Source organism: Muntiacus reevesi, chromosome 3 (genome assembly GCF_963930625.1).
Source record: "Muntiacus reevesi chromosome 3, mMunRee1.1, whole genome shotgun sequence".
In the NCBI taxonomy this organism is placed as follows: domain Eukaryota; kingdom Metazoa; phylum Chordata; class Mammalia; order Artiodactyla; family Cervidae; genus Muntiacus; species Muntiacus reevesi.
Window position 1 is genome coordinate 202,845,979 of NC_089251.1, and position 16,407 is coordinate 202,862,385.

The following is a 16,407-nucleotide window of genomic DNA, read 5'->3' on the forward strand; positions in this document are numbered from 1 at the left end:
TGAAAATTATTGAAAGGGCTAAATTACATTAAATCCAGTTCAACAGTTGGAAGAGAGTTGATGTTAACAGAACAGAGACAGGGTGATGAAAACTCAGGTTTTAATCCAAGCTTTGCTGTTAACTGCTAAATGACTTTGGGTAGGACCCTTTCTCTATTTGTATCTAAATTTTCTCACTTACAAAATGTCGAGTTTTGAATAATTGATCCATAAAGACCCTTCCACATCTCCTATTCTATCATTTGCAATAAGTACCAGCCCTGGATGAGCAGTGTCTGGGCCCTGCAGGGGAAGCCAAAATTAGTTTGGCTTCCCCTATCAGTTTTTTGGCTTCTATGCTATCAGGTTTTCACTAAAGATCTGCCGCTGCATTCAGTTCAAGCAGAGATGATTATGCATCAGGCCAAGGAATCACTGACAAAAGGATCTGATTTACTTGAATAGTACATAGAATATGGGTCATTAGAACATTCATTATTTAAATGTAAATGCTTGTTTATGAAGAACTAAAAAAGATGCATCTCCTAAGTCCGTTGAGCAATTGCTGTTGTTCTTTTAAGTTGTTGAGCTTTTGCTTTTTTCCATAGACTGTTACTGTAACTATTAAAGATTTATGTTCTGCCTCCTCCAAAAAGAATGTGAGGCAGCTTAAAGCAGAAAGCACACACCATGACGATTAAAATTTTTAAAAGGAAAAAAAAAAAAGAAAACAGAAAAATGGTAAGCCAGGGAGATAGGCTTTCCAAATATCCAGGATAAGTTGTTTCTGCACTTGATCCCCAAGTTAACTGCACTTCCTGGCTCTCAAATCACAAAAGTAGCCCAGAGGAACAAGTGTCCAGGCTTCCATGAGCAAGGTCAAAGACCTACTAGGTGGGTGGTTGCCTGAGAAGCCAGATTCCTTCCGTTAAGAACAAGCGGGAAGATAGATCTGCAGACAGATTTTTAGGATACAATGTGCTATGTGTTGGAGAAGGAAATGGCCCCACTCCAATATTCTTGCCTAGAGAATCCCGTGGACAGAGGAACCTGGTGGGCTGCTGTGCATAGGGTCGTACAGAGTCGGACATGACTGAAGCGACTTAGCATGCATGCATGCTTGCATTGGAGAAGGAAATGGCAACCCGCCCCAATATTCTTGCCTGGAGAATCCCAGGGACAGAGGAGCCTGGTGGGCTGCTGTCCATAGGGTCGTACGGAGTCAGACACGACTGAAGCGACTTAGCATGCATGCATGCATGCATTGGAGAAGGAAATGGCAACCCGCACCAGTATTCTTGCCTGGAGAATCCCAGGGACAGAGGAGCCTGGTGGGCTTCTGTCTATGGGGTCGCACAGAGTCAGACACGACCGAAGTGACCTAGCAGCAGCAGCAGGGCTATGTGTACATTTCTCAGTGGTCTCCAAATTATTTGATTGTGTACCTCTATCAGAAAAACTGTTTGGGATACGTACCCTCCCACTAGCGTGAGTGTTAGTAGCTCAGCTGTCTCCGACTCTTTGTGACCCCCGTGGACGGTAGCTTGCCAGGTTCCTCTGTCCATGGAATTCACTAGTCAAGAACACTAGAGTGGGTTCCCAGAGGATCTTCCTGACTCAGGAATTTAACCTGGGTTTCCTGCATTGCAGGCAAATTCTTTACCCTCTGAGCTACCACAGATTCCACCTCCCATTAAGTGCATATTTATTTGCATATGAATTCTATATGCGAACTACTGTGTTAAAATGTTGTGTATATCATGAAATATACACCAAGAAATAAAAATGTTTGCAATAAAAATAAATAAATTCTAAATTTTTTTCTCACATTCAAATGGTGTTTGTAATGATAGTCATTTAAATATTAATAAATGAATGAATGCTTATAAAATGCTTAAATGGAATGTCTTCTAAATATATAAAACAGTTCACTTTCAATAGAATTTACTGTTAAGTTGTGTAGTAAATGTGTTCTTTAAAAATAAAATTTTGGGGGGGGGTTACTTTAGATTTATAGACAAGTCACAAATATGGTTCAAAGAGTTTGCAGGTAAGTAGCCTTCAATCAGTTTCCACTAATGCTAACACCTAGTAAACGCATTTCTCATAGGTTGTTATCAACTGAGCACCCCCTGGGAGGTCTGACCCAAACCCTTTTGGGGAACATTAGCTTGTTTTGGGCAGAGCTTCAAAAGTGTGTACCCCAGTTCTCTTGTTCAAAGGTAGACCTTCAGAACCTAAAAAAAAGGTCCAGCACAAAAAAGGCACTTAATAAATACTCCTTAACCAAGTAACAGAATGAGAAAGCAAAATTCTCTCTATATGTCTTAGAAAGTAGACAAGGGCTGTAAATATTTTCTCCTGTTGCATGTTCAGGTAAAAGAAAACAAAAACAAACAAACAAAAACAGTACTTTATTTGTCACAGAAAAGTAGATCAATTAGACTTTTGTCATTTATGTAATGGATTGCTTGTTAGCTGATGCTGTAGTTCCAGCTGACTCCAGTGATCGGACTTCTGTATAAATGAGTGTCCTGAGTAGGCACCTGCCTGACCCACCTCTTATACTGGCTTAAGTATCCATGTGATAAAACGTGCTTTTCTGTTAGAGCTTACTTCACACAGGGGACTTTGCCCATCCACATTGGTCTCTTCCTCTTCTGAACTTGCCACAGAACTTTCCACCTGTACTGACTTTCCCATAATTGAAATTGTCTTTTGTCTCGCCTCCAGGATCTTGATGGTTTAGTGAGTGAGGCCGTGTTAAGCGAATTCATTTCATGTATTCAATCCTTGCATCGTCAACTATGTAATGAACTCCTTGAGTATAGGTCAATGTCCTTTCATTGCCAATGTCTTACAGATTTTATGATACAGCATTATCAAATTAAGATGCTTGAGTTCTCAGCTATCATGCAGCTATTATCCAGGAAGATCACCACAGTGAGTGATCATTACTTGGTCATTCCACACTTTCAACAGATATGCATTGAGCACGTACTGTCTGCAAAGGCGCTGTTTACTGCCCTTGAGTGTGTGTACATGTGGAAAGTGTGTGTGTGTGTGTTAGATGGAGTGGTCAGGCAGGGCCTTTCTGATAAGTCAACATGTGTGCAGAGACCTGAGTGATGTGAGAGAATGAGCTATGAGGATGTAGAGTAAGAAGGAACAGCCAGTGCAAATGCCCTGGGATAAGAAAGCTAATGCTGAACCATTAGCACCTTCCTTTGATTTTCACATTCAGTCCACTCCCCTAAGATCTGAGGGAGTTCTTCATCCCTGCACTTAGGTATCCTTGCCAGCCTACTAGCTAGTCAACTATACCAGATTTCCAAGCTAATGTATTTGTAACTTTATGGAAAAATTACTATGTGATGGAGAAAACATTTTTTTCTTTGCTAGCTGAGATGGGCTCTCTCTTCTCTCATATTTTATTTCATTTTTGGTTGTTGGCCTTACCCACTGAGTCTTCATACAGTTATGCAGGGAGGCTTGCAAGGCCCAGCTCTATGGGGAGGAGTAGTGAACAAAAGAGAGGTCATTCCCTAGGGCAAGAAGCAATCCTTAGAAGTAAAATAGGGCCTGGATAGGGAAGAGGAACACGGCCTAGCCTGCCTTGTTCTGGATACTGAGTGGTCTGGAGGGAGTTCCTTTAAAGTGAGTCTGTTATCTTACATGATAAAAAGGACTCTGCAGATGTGATTAAATTAATGATCTGGAGACTGGGAGATTATCCTAGATTATCCCAGTGAGTCCAATATAATCAAAAGGATTCTTTTCAGGGAAGGAGTGAGGCAGGAGAGTTAGAGTCTGACAAAGGGATATGACAGTGGAAGCAGAGATCAGAGTGAAGATCTGAAGATGCTACGCTGTCTTTGGAAATGGAGGAAGGGACTGCGAACCAAGGAATGCAGGCAGCCTCTGGAAGCTGGAAAAGAAAAGGAAACAGATTCTCCTTTGTAACTTCCAAATGTGACACAGCCTAACACTTTGATTTTAACACTTCTAAGCTCAGAACTGAAAGATACTAAATTTTTGTTATTGTAAGTCACCATGTTTGTGGTAATTTATTATAATTTGTTAAGTTGCTTTAGTCATGTCTGACTCTGTGTGACCCTGCCAAGCTCCTCTGTCCACAGGATTCTCCAGGCAAGAATACTGGAGTGGATTGCCGTGCCTTCCTCCAGGGGATCTTCCCGAACCAGGGATTAAACCTGCGACTCTTAAGATCTACCTGCATTGGCAGGCAGGTTCTGTTACCACTAGTACCACCTGGGAAGCCGAATTTATTATAGCAGCCATAGGAAATAGCATCAATTGTGGAACATGCATGACTGTTTCCCTATTCCTGGAGCCTAAGGCAGGACATTTGTGCCAAGACATCAACCCAAGGATACCTGCCAGCTATGGCCAGTCCCATTAGGACACCACCTCAGGAAATGTGCGCTGGCTCAGAGTTTGTGCCAAACAAGTTGCTGTAATGGGAAATAGAAGCTCCCAAAGTGTCCTGGGGGCAAAGGGGAGAAGGTTCTCTTGCTTGCCTCAGTTCAGTTCAGTTGCTCAGTCATATCTGACTGTTTGCTACCCCATGGACTGCAGCACACCAGGCTTCCCTGTCCATCACCAACTCCCGGAGCTTACTCAAACTCGGGTCCATTGAGTCAGTGATGCCATCCAACCATCTCATCCTCTGTCATCCCCTTCTCCTCCCACCTTCAATCTTTCCCAGCATCAGGGTCTTTTCCAATGAGTCAGTTCTTCACATCAGGTGGCCAAAGTGGAGTTTCAACTTCAGCATCAGTCCTTCCAATGAATATTCAGAGTTGATTTCCTTCAGGATGGACTGGTTGGATCTCCTTGCAGTCCAAGGGACTCCCAAGAGTCTTTTCCAACACCACAGTTCAAAAGCATCAATTCTTCTGGGCTCAGCTTTCTTTATAGGCCAACTCTCACATCCACACATGACTACTGGAAAAACCATACTTTGACTAGATGGACCTTTCTTGGCAAAGCAATCTGCTTTTTAATATGCTGTCTAGGTTGGTCATAACCTTTCTTCTTAGAGCTAGCATCTTTTAATTTCATGGCTGCAGTCACCATCTGCAGTGATTTTGGAGCCCCCCAAAAATAAAGTCTGTCACTGTTTCCAGTGTTTCCCCATCTATTTGCCATGAAGTGATGGGACCAGATGCTGTGATCTTAGTTTTCTGAATGTTGAGTTTTAAGCCAACTTCCTCACTCTCCTCTTTCACTTTCATCAAGAGGCTCTTTAGTTCTTCTTTACTTTCTGCCATAAGGGTGGTGTCATCTGCATATCTGAAGTTATTGATATTTTTCCTGGCAATCTTGATTCCAGCTTGTGCTTCATCCAGACCAGCATTTCTCATGATGTACTCTGCACAGAATTTAAATAAGCAGGATGACAATATACAGCCTTGATGTACTCCTTTCCCGATTTGGAACCAGTCTGTTGTTTCATGTCCAGTTCTAACTGTTGCTTCTTGACCTGCATACAGTTTCTCAAGAGGTAGATCAGGTGGTCTGGTATTCCCATCTCTTTCAGAATTTTCCACAGTTTGTTGTGATCCATATAGTCGAAGACTTTGTCATAGTCAATAAAGCAGAAGTAGATGTTTTTCTGGAATTCTTTCACTTTTTTGATGATCCAGTGGATGTTGGCAATTTGATCTCTGGTTCCTCTGCCTTTTCTAAATCCAGCTTGAACATCTGGAAGTTCACAGTTCACTTACTGTTGAAGTCTGGCTTGGAGAATTTTGAGCATTACTTTGCTAGCATGTGAGATGAGTGCAATTGTGCGGTAGTCTGAACATTCTTTGGAGTTGCCTTTCTTTGGGATTGGAATGAAAACTGACTTTTTCAGTCCTGTGGCCACTGCTGAATTTTCCAGATTGCTGACATATTGAATGCAGTACTTTCACAGCATCATCTTTCAGGATTTGAAATAGCTCCACTGGAATTCCATCACCTCCACTAGCTTTGTTCTTAGTGATGCTTCCTAAGGCTCACTTGACTTCACCTTCCAGGATGTCTGACTCTAGATGAGTGACCACATCATTGTGGTTATGTGGGTCATGAAGATCTTTTTTGTATAGTTCTGTGTATTGTTGCCACCTCTTCTTAATATCTTCTGCTTCTGTTAGGTTCATACCATTTCTGTCCTTTATTGTACCCATCTTCACATGAAATATTCCCTTTGTATCTTCTGAGAGAGACCTCAGAATAAACCAATCCCACTGATAACTAGTTCTTGGACTTCCAAACTCCAGAATTGTAAGAAAGTAAATTTCTGTTGTTTAAGCCATCCACTCCTTGGTGCTTTGTTATGGCAGCCTTAGCAAATGGATACAAGGTACAATGGAGATTCATCACCAGGTGTTACTAATTCCAAAGGCCCGGCTGGCCCTTTCTCTGTACCATGGAAAAGATCAGCCAGTGATGTGGGAGACAGTAGGACAGGAGTCAAATGTGTAATATGAAAAGTTATTAAATGTGGTAGGAGAGATTGGTGGGCAGGGTTGAAGGTCAGAAAAGGCCTCCTGAATGAAGTGAGCATGCTGTTGATTAGCAGAATTTGGGAAAGATGCAGATGGGCCAATGGGAAGGAGGAGGGCATCCCAGGCCACAAGGCTGCTTATTTTGTTGGAACCCAAAACCACCATCCTGCCGTCTGGGTGGACGTTTGGCCAGCTGAGCTCGCATGTGGACACAGTACTAAGGAATGTTGGCCCTGACTGAGAATGAGGAGACGGTCTGTAAATCAGGAGTCTCTTTTCTGGACAGCTTCTTCCCCTGAAGCCCCAGAAGATGACCAAGAACAAAGAAGCCGTCAGCTTCTCATATTGATTAAGAGGCAGAGAGTGTGAGAAGGAGGGACCAGGAAGTACTAGCAGAAAAAGACACAGTTAACCCTAGAACAGTTAATCCAGTTTCCTGGGCCTTGGAAAAATAAAGCTGACAAGAAACCAGTCACGGGATTGAATACAGAGTATGGGAATGAGTGAGGGGAGGGGTACCAAGTCTAACACACAATGTATCAAATATAATAAGTCTTGTGAGGCCAATCAAATCCCCTGTCACCCCCATCACCACACTATGCCAAATAGTAAAAGCAGATGTTTTGCAAACTGGTAACAACTCAAAAGTCTTTCCTGTGATTGGCAAGAGACGGGCAGAGACTGCTGAGAAGGGTGGAGAGAGAAGGCTTTTGGGAAGGGTCCAAATATTAGTGCACCAAAAACCTTTCCCTGGGCTTCTCCAACAATAGGAAAAGAGAGATTCAATTCAGCTTGGGCAAAGAGAGAAGATCTATCGTAACATGGAAGAAATTCAAATATGATAGGAGAACAAAGTGACATTTCAAGTGACTGTGATTTATCCAACCCCATCGCCTGGTCCATTTCTGTCAAATACCAAGCTGACAGGGCCAATTGCAATACCTCATAGGAGAGTGGGGGTGGAAGGTCCCCTGTTAGGCCTCTGGAAATTCAGTCTCTGCATACTTCATCCTGAGACTTTGGCTTTCCTCTCCATGGCAGAGGAATACCCCTCATCCCTGCAGCTTCCAGAACATTCTTGATGGGAGTAGTCACCAGGGGTAGCATTCTCCAAAGTAGCCATGGCACCATCTCTGCCTAAAGGCAGTACCCAACGAGCAGCTCCTGTCCATCCCATATGGTGGCCTTGCAGGGAGATTCAGGTGCATGCGCACAAGCCAAGGCCCAGCCAGTGAGAGGGAATCCAGGCTTCTGGAAGGGGCGAAAGGGAGTGAGGTGGTTTGGGTCTAGGCTTTAGGCAATTCATTCAACTTCTTTGCTTTATTTTCTGGCCTTCTTCTATGGGGAGGATACTTTATGCATTCTATGCTCTCATTTTTGGTATGACATTCATATAACTGGATGCATTTAATACGTACAACTTGAGTTTAGAGATAAGCATGCATTCTTGAAATCATTATCACAGTCTATGACATAAACGTATCCATCACCTCTAAAAGTCTCCTATTACCTTCTTTATTATTATTATCATTACTATTTCATGCTAAGAACACTTAACATCTACCCTCCTTGCAAATTTTAAGCATACAAATACAATAGAATTATTATTAACTATTGGGTCAGGAATAGTCCCTGGAGAAGGAAATGGCAACCCACTCTAGTATTCTTGCCTAGGAAATTCCATGGACAGAGAAAACATCCAGGCTACCGTCCACTGGGTTGCAAGAGTTGGTCATGACCTACCAATTAAACAACAATAACAACAACAATAGTAGACAGTATGCGGATGACTTCTAGGACTTATTCATCTTGCAAAACTAAAACTTTGTACCCTCTGCTAATATTGAAGACCTCTCTGTTTCCTCCTCTCTCTAGCCCCTGGTAATCACTATTCTATTCTCTGCTTTTTATGAGTTTACTATTTAAAATTCCTCATATAAGTGGTATCATATGTTGGTTTCACCAAAAAGTTCATTCAGATTTTTCCACAACAGCTTGTGAAACACCCAAACAAACTTTTTGACCAACCCAGTAGCATCTGTCATTCTGTATCTGGCTTATTCCGCTTAGCATGATGTTTTCCAAGTTTATCCTCATTATTACAAGTGGTAAGATTTCCTTTATTAAAGCTGAATAATATTCCATTGTGTGTACATACCACATTTTCTTTATCCATGTTGATGGATATTTAGCTTGCCTCCATATCTCGGCTATTATAAAGAATGCTGCAGTGAATATCAGAATGCACATATCTCTTTGAGATCCTGATTTCAATTCCTCTGAATATATACCCAGAAGTGGGATTGTTGGGTCTAATGGTAGTTCTATTTTTAGAATTTTTGAGAAACTTTCATACTTTTATTTTAGTGTCTGTACCAATTTAAGTTGCCACCAAGCATGTCAGGTCTCTCTTTTCTCCATATCTTTGCCAACACTTTTTATGGTTCTTTTTAAAAATTAGTCATCCTAGAAGGTGTGAGATGATATCTCACTGCTGTTTTGAGTTGCATTTCCTTGATCATTAGTGATGTTCAGCACTTCTCACAAACCTGTCAGCCATTTGTGTCTTCTTTGGAGAAATGTCTATTTGGTTCCTTTGTTGAGTTCCGTGTATTCTATGGAGCTGCTCGTTCATTCCTTTATTCCATCATGCACTAGTGGTCTACACTGGTGCACAGCAGAAACACCGCAATGTCCCTGCTTGCATAAGCTTGTCTTTGGTTGGGGGGATGGGCAATGGGAAGGCAGATGATGAGTGAACACATGTATCACTCGGTTATGGTGAGATTAAAATAGATTCTAGCTCTGAAACGTCTAAGCAGATCTGAGGTGTGACTGTGCCAGTGACAGAACTGCCCTGTCAGCATCCAAAAACAGTTGGATAAGAAAACCCTTTGACTCCTAGTGGACGAAAATGAACTTGACTCAACAGTCTCTTTCTAAATTTGAGAAAGAATAGGCATGAAAGATGATTGCACCAGTGTGTGTGTGTGTGTGTGTGTGTGTGTGTGTGTGTGTGTGAAGTCCATTGTGATGACGCTTTGCTGAGACAATCCGGGGTATGCAAGGTGTTGCAGCTTCAGAGGTGTCCATTTGTGTTTCAGTCTCATTTTCATACTGGACTATCAGCCCAGTTCCTGCACTCAACACTGGGCTCAAATCTCTTGCTTGTCATTCTTATTGATTAGAAGGGAAGTGACATTTTTTGGTTGTCTTCCAAGCTAATACAAAACAATAATCAAGGCTTTTTCTTATATAATTTTGCCTAATCCTCATCTCAACCCCATGAGGGAGATGTTAGTATACAACTTTATGGATGAGTGATATTCAATAATTTGTCCAGAATTACACATTACTAAGTGCTAGACTTGATATTTGAGTTCTAAAGCCCTTGAGTATCTGTTTTAATAAAATCCTTACTAATTTGAGGTAATGAGACTGAGAATTGAACAGTGGTCCAAGGGAAATATATTTTTCATCTATTATCATTTCTGGTTTGATGGTGTCTATTTTGCAATCATTGAAAGCATTTTATCTATGTTGATTGATTTTTGGTTTTTCAGGTTGTCAGATGCCAGAAAGATGCCTTAAAGTGTCTCTTAGAAAAATCTCAAGACTGAAAGAGTGATATTGTTCTGTTCAAACATCAGGTTAGTTATAACAATGATCTCTGTTGACCAATGTTAACCCTAGAATAGGCAAATTAAGAGACCATGAGTTCTTAGAAAGAGGCCCCGTGGTGAGAGTGAGGGGAAATGCCAGGTAGTGCTCATTTCCTTTCTGTGGATTAAAGTTTTTAAACCCATAGTAATTTATATTACTGGGGACTATTGTAGATAAGATGTATCTGAAATTTAGACATTGTTGACTGAATCTCTCAGGATCATACCAACACATTTAGGTGCTTTCATAGTAAAGGAAAGTTCTTACTGAAAATGTTAAATGGCTTTCTCTAGTTCCAGTCTTAACTCCCTCTTTTCCTTTATTGCCAAATTTCTTAAAAGTAGTTCATATTCAAAATGCCAGATTTCTCAGTGTTTTTCTCTGAAACTTACTACATTTAGGTCTATGCTTCACAATTTGTTCACTAAGGTCCTCAATGGACAACGCAATAGAACTAATGCCAGAATCATTCCTTTTACCTCCCTGGAGGTCAGTATTTGACGTTGATGATACATCCATACATCCTTCCTAAAATTTGTTCTTTGCTCCCAAAGACCTAACTGCTCCTGTATCACCTGGGTGACGACAGGCAGCCCTCTCTGCGTGACTCTAACATACACAAGCTTTAGTCGCTACAGTTCAGTTAAATAACAGCAGTCCCTAATAACATGGTTCAAATTTTAGTTACCATGACATAGTAACTATGAATGATGGCATAGATTTCATTGTTAGCTCCTAAGTCTGAAAATCTTTACATAAACAACAGATACACATCATGGTAAGAAAAGTCCATTGTATCTTTAAAGTCTGTAGTGATTGCTTACTCTGCATCCTTTATTCAGTTCAGATACAGACAGTGAAAGTTGTCATGCTTTGCCTTCTGTCTCCCAGTGATAAACCTACATAATATTTTACAAAGAAAGATAATCAAAAGAGGAAATTTGGCCAATAAAAATGAAAGTGCAGCAAAAAATCAATAAAATGTGATAATAGTACAAGTAAGATTTGAATGAAATATCTTGGGTTTATAGAAGAAGTAGCTGGTCATAAGAATATTGACACTGCTGCTTTACTGAAAACTCTAGGATGTTTCAAGGAACTTAGTAAGGACAAACTTATTGACATAAATGAGGATGTCATGAAAAAGATGATGTCCCAGAGGAAGTGACACCAGGAAACATTACGCAGTAAAGAAACTCTCAGAGATGTTTCACAAACTGAAAGTACAGAGGACAAAGTGTTGGAAGTGGATCCAAATGTAGAAAGAAGTATGAAAATCCATCACCGTTTAGGAAAGATGCTACCTCTTTATCAAGAAGCCAGTCACTCTTGTTAAGCCTTTTTTTCCCCCAGTGAAATAAAATAAGTTAATTCAAGTATTTTAAGTTATAGTCTATTAAATATTAGGTTTACTGTTTCTTTTCATTTGCCTTCATGTTGATAGCCTAAAATAAGGGTTTTTAATGTTTTGACAAAATTTTTAGAAGTTTCAGATAATTGTTCAATTCAGTTCAGTTCAGGCTCTCAGTTATGTCCAACTCTTTGCGACCCCATGGATTGAAACAGGCTTCCCTGTCCATCACCAACTTCCAGAGTCTGCTCAAACTCATGTCCATCGAGTCAGTGATACCATCCAACCATCTCATTCTCTGTCGTCCTCTTCTTCTGCCTTCAATCTTTCCCAGCATCAGGGTCTTTTCCAATGAGTCAGTTCTTCTCATGAGGTGGCCAAAGTATTGGAACTTCATCTTCAGTATCAGTCCTTCCAATGAATAGTCAGGACTGATTTCCTTTAGGATTGACTGGCTTGATCTCTTTGCTGTCCAAGAGACTTTCAAGAGTCTTCTCCAATTGTTTTGCATGAATTCAGCTTGCCCAGCCTTCTTTCCCTGGTGACTCAGATGGTAAAATTTCTGTCTGCAATGCAGGAGACCCAGGTTCAATCCCTGGGTCAGGAAGATCCCCTGGGGATGGGAATGACAACCCACTCCAGTATTCTTGCCTGGAGAATCAGTTGGACAGAGGAGCCTGGCAGGCTACAGTCCATGGGGTTGCAAGGAGTCGGACCTGACCTAGCAGCTGAGCACACACACACACACACACACACACACACACACACACACACACACTTCCATTAAATCACTAATCAATGATGGCAATCTCTAGGTGATATGTTTAGCTGAAGTGTACCAGCACATGTATAAAAGTATTGTTTGAAATCCCAAAGATGGAATAGGTCTTTATAGACATCAATAACTCCAATATATGCATTTAAACAATAAATATTTCCATGGAAAAATTAAGTCATTTGGTTATCAAGAGGCATGTTGAAGTTTAAACACACCTCTCAGGAATCAGGACCTTGGTGGCTAATCCCATTCCCTTGCTGACCACCTCCCCTTTCAGAAGATTCCTCTCTGGGGGCCCTCTGTGAACAGGTCTGACCCTCTGCTCCTGTCTGGAAGTATCCTGGGACATGTTTATGTAGTACAAGCAAAGGAAAAGCAGAGAAACGCATTCCTGTCTATTGCTCAGAATATAAATCTGTCACAGGAGCCCTCCAAAGACAGTTTGGCCAACGAGTAATGAAGTGAGGGAATCGATAGGTGACCAAAGATGACACAGTCAACTCCAAATAATTCAGTATGATTAGGGAATTAGCAAGAACCAAGGGAGCTGGTGAGAAGAGATACGTAAATTTCCCCTGGCGTAAATGAGTGCAGATCAGCCTAGCCAGGGAACGGAGGTGACCACTCTCCAAAGCTGGCTGGGATTTTAAAAGCAGTACATTTCTGAACAAATTCAAAGGATTGGCTTTTGGAGATTAAACCAGTCTTGACAAAGAAGAGAGGAATGAACAGAATCACCAAGTGTTCTGTCCATAGACTGGCTGGGAACTTGGGCGTGGCTGCGGCTGAGAGATTGGCCCTGGTGCTGACTCCAGACCTCAAAAGTTGGCCTCATTTAGTGGCTTCAGCTTTATTCTTAGCGCTGCACAGAGAATCCAGGACTGCCTAGCTTTCTGGGACTCACCAGCATTTATATTATAGGATTGGCTTTCCCCTGGGACCAAATCGCCAAAAATATTATTGATTACATTTACAGTGTAATAGAAATGCTTCAAAAATATTTTAACTTGCTTAGTGCTTTCATGCATATTTATCTTGAGTCTTATAATACCCCAGTAGATGGGAAGATGTGGTACACACTGACCCTAAGCCTTTTTAAAGTTGTGCTTTTATGCTTTTTTTTTTTTTACAAAACATCATGTTTATTGAATAATTTTGCCTGAACAAACTTCAGAAAATATAGATGAGTTTTAAGAAAAAAGTTTCAATCACTTGTGATTCTTTCATAAAGTTATGTTTCCCTGCATTTTTCTATGCTATTTTATATTCTATTTGTATGCACCATTTTGCAGCTCTAACATAGCTTTTATTATGAGAATATTTACATATCAATAAGTACACAATTTCATAACCTTTTGAGTGAATGAATATACATACTGTGCTACTGTCTTATTGTACATTGAGTAATTTAATCCCCTAGTGTTGGATATTTAAATCATTTTCAAGGTTAATGACTGAGCACAATTATTTAAATTGTTTTTATGTATTAATAATCAAATCAATTATGATTTCAGTATTAGATATAAACATAATAACTACACAATCAGTAAACAGTATTACACTAAATAAACACCATTTGATATTCTAAATAATAATGAGGTTAACATCTGTGACTAAGTCAGCAGGCACACCTGTGCTTATTTCCTGGACCTTTTATTTTTTTTATTTTTATTTTTTCCATTTATTTTTATTATTTGGAGGCTAATTACTTTACAATATTGTAGTGGGTTTTGTCATACATTGACATGAATCAGCCATAGAGTTACACATATTCCCCATCCCGATCCCCCCTCCCACCTGCCTCTCCACCCGATCCCTCTGGGTCTTCCCAGTGCACCAGGCCCGAGCACTTGTTTCATGCATCCAGCCTGGGCTGGTGATCTGTTTCACCCTAGATAATATACATGTTTTGATACTGTTCTCTCAAAACATCCCACCCTCGCCTTCTCCCACAGAGTCCAAAATTCTGTTCTGTACATCTGTGTCTCTTTTTCTGTTTTGCATATAGGGTTATCGTTACCATCTTTCTAAATTCCATATATATGCATTAGTATACTGTATTGGTCTTTATCTTTCTGACTTACTTCACTCTGTATGATGGGCTCCAGTTTCATCCATCTCTTTAGAACTGATTCAAATGAATTCCTTTTAATGGCTGAGTAATATTCCATGGTGTATATGTACCACAGCTTGATTCTATACTGGTACAGACTTTTCAAAGTCTACAGTCAATGAAAATGAACCTCAGATATTTTTGTGCTCTTTCTGGAATTGTAAACATCTCTCTCTGCACTCAACATTGTTTTTCTGTCTTACTCAACTTCAACTGCCACCCAGCTTCTGACACTTCAGTGTTAATCCGAAAACCAATTTACAGACATATGTGACATATGTCATATGCTACATACTAAGCATACAACACAGTGCCTAAGAACTGGTCCCTGTCCTCAAACTGCATGCGGTTCAGCTGACAATACAAACAAAAGAAGATGAGTACAGTACGAATTGTAAATGCCATGTTGCAGGCAAGACACGGGTGCTGTATGATTCCAGAGAGAAGCCTCTAGCACAGACTGAGGAGTTAAAGGGGCTGGGACAGGGAAAGGGGAACATATCAGGCAGAAGCAGCAGTTTTCACTGTGTTCCAAAGGAGATGTTAGGATGACCCACCTATTAGATCTGTCTCTTAGTCATTGTGGTTGCTTGGAAAATACCGATTAAACATGGATAGGAAATGCGATATGAACCAGTGTATGTGATGGAGTTACTAAGACAGCTTCTAGACCTTGTAGGTGATTTTCTGTGTCTAGACCCAGAAAAAGTCTATCCCAGACTCTCAGAAGAACTTGCAAACGTGACTTATCTCATAGTCAAGAAATCTTGAAAAGTTTCAAGAATATTTGAGATAGCAAAATTATATACTTATTTTTGTTAATGGGGCAAGAGTTGCTTCAGGAAGTGGTAGAATTGTGTTGACTCTTGGTTAATGTCAGAATATACTCTTATTAAATAGGTAGTTTGCTGGCATTTTGGAAATCACCCGTGACTTCTAGTCATCAGCATAGGTTCACTGGGAATATGTCATGCAGAGCTAATCTTGATTCCTTCCCATTCAGGGTTATATAAATGACATCTTCAGCAAATTTAGAGGATTCTGATTTCAGAAAAGCACTGGACAGAATATTTTTTTTTCATTGTTCCTGTGTATAAATAGACAAAATGTTAAGGCCTGAGGAAGAGTAGAGAAGAGATGAGGATATGGAAGCAAAATACTTGCGAGTTAGATGGTCTTAAAATGTGTTTATAGTTACAGTTCAGGGGGAGTTGATCATCTAGTACTTGATAGTGGTGAAATTGCATCTGAAGCAGCAGGTTCTTACTGAAGATACTATATTTGAGGAAGAATGCAGATGCCTTGGTGTTTGGAGATGAAGAATCTGGATATAGTGTCATATATGGAAGGTGACAGAGCTATTGTACATGGAAAAGAGAAACCTACAGAGATGATATCAGTCTAAAATTTTGGAGCTTCTTAGATTTATCAACTGATGTTTTTCATCAGTTTTAAAAAATTCTCAGCCATTTTTTGTCTCAATATTGGTTCCACCTTTTCCACCCTTTTCTTCTTATGGGACTCCAACTGACTGACTCTTTTGCTATTACACTTATCATTTGGGTTTTTATCATGCGGTTTCACAGTTAAAGAACTTTCATTTTATTTTTTCTTATTTTTTTATGTTTTCAGTTCCCTGGTTGAAATATCTAACTCTGCCTTCTTTCTTCTTTAATATAGAAGGGATTGTTATTTAAAGTCTTAATCTGATCAGCTTGATAACTGGACACCTCATGGATCTGACTCTATCTTCTGTTATTTCTATTTATTATCAGTCATTTTGTTTTACATCTTTGTATACCTACTTTCCTTTTGATTATGTTCTCATAACTGTAATACAAAATGGTTTGTGGGAAAAATGGTGAGAACAAAAGTGATGTTATTTTTGACCAAAAAGGATTTTTGTTAGTTCTGGCTGAAACTAGGAAACTAGTAATTAAGGATCACCTTAACCCAGCTTTATAGCTTACGATTTTACGGGCTGTTCAGATGACATGAATCTGCCCTT